Below are 1066 nucleotides of genomic sequence, written 5' to 3'. Positions count from 1 at the left end.
TTAAAAAAAAAACCTGATAGAGGAGACTGCTGAAGTGTTAAGTGAGAGTCCTCAAAGTGGGGCCAGGATTAATTTCATTAAGTACAGTGATATTTGTAAATTACTTAGAACAGTGCCCATTCCATGGTAACAATAAATTTTATAAATGCTAGAGATACTAATTCTTTGCATGTTTTGCAATAGTGGAATTCTATGTGAATGCAAAAATGGCAGGAGAGTCCCTCAGGCCTGTATTTCTAGGTGAGGAAGTGACAGATGAGCTTCAATGTGAGCAAACACAAAGTACTGCATTTAGGAGAGAACGAGCCAAATGCTATTCACAAGATGTTTCTCTCCCAAACCATCAGTTCTGGCACAGGAAAGGGATCTGGGAGTTATTGGAGAGAAGTCCCTGAAGACATCTGTCCAATGTGTGGTTGGAATCATAAAAAGGCAACAAATTCTAAACACGTTAAAAAATAGAAACAAAATATAAGCATTATTTTATTCCCTTTTAAAAAAAGTTTGTACCCTCACCAGTAAAACAGTGGGTTTCCATGTGGCTGAGCTTCAAGACATGAAACAACATTTCAATTCAGATGTTGTTCAAGTGCTTACTCTGTCCAAGAGACTCTGCCAGCCAATACGGGATGCAAGGATGACTACAACAGGGTACCTGCCCTTGAGGATTTTGAAGAGGAGCTCTAAGAATCAAGATTGTGAGTGGAAATATGTCCTACCCTGTGGACCAGAACCATACAGTCCAGGAGAGAAAAATCTAGAATGTTAAATTCAATGAATTCAATGTTTTTCACATAATAAGCTCCTCCCCCCCTCTCTCTCTCTCTTCCTCCCTTGCCCTTACACACACACAGAGAGCCATATGTGCAGCACTTGTAACACCATTGTTTTAATCATACCCTGTTTATTCAGCAAGAGAAGACATTGAGGTTAAATACCTTGTGAGTGAGTTCACCACCTAACTTAAACATGCCCATTCCAGTACCAATCTTCTTATTTCAATCATTTTAAATGAAAACATTTCTACAATGTTTTGCATCCAGTCCTGTGTTGTTAAATACAAGAT

Source organism: Camelus bactrianus, chromosome X, assembly GCF_048773025.1.
Source record: "Camelus bactrianus isolate YW-2024 breed Bactrian camel chromosome X, ASM4877302v1, whole genome shotgun sequence".
NCBI classification, from domain to species: Eukaryota; Metazoa; Chordata; class Mammalia; order Artiodactyla; family Camelidae; genus Camelus; species Camelus bactrianus.
This window is presented reverse-complemented; position numbering follows the sequence as displayed.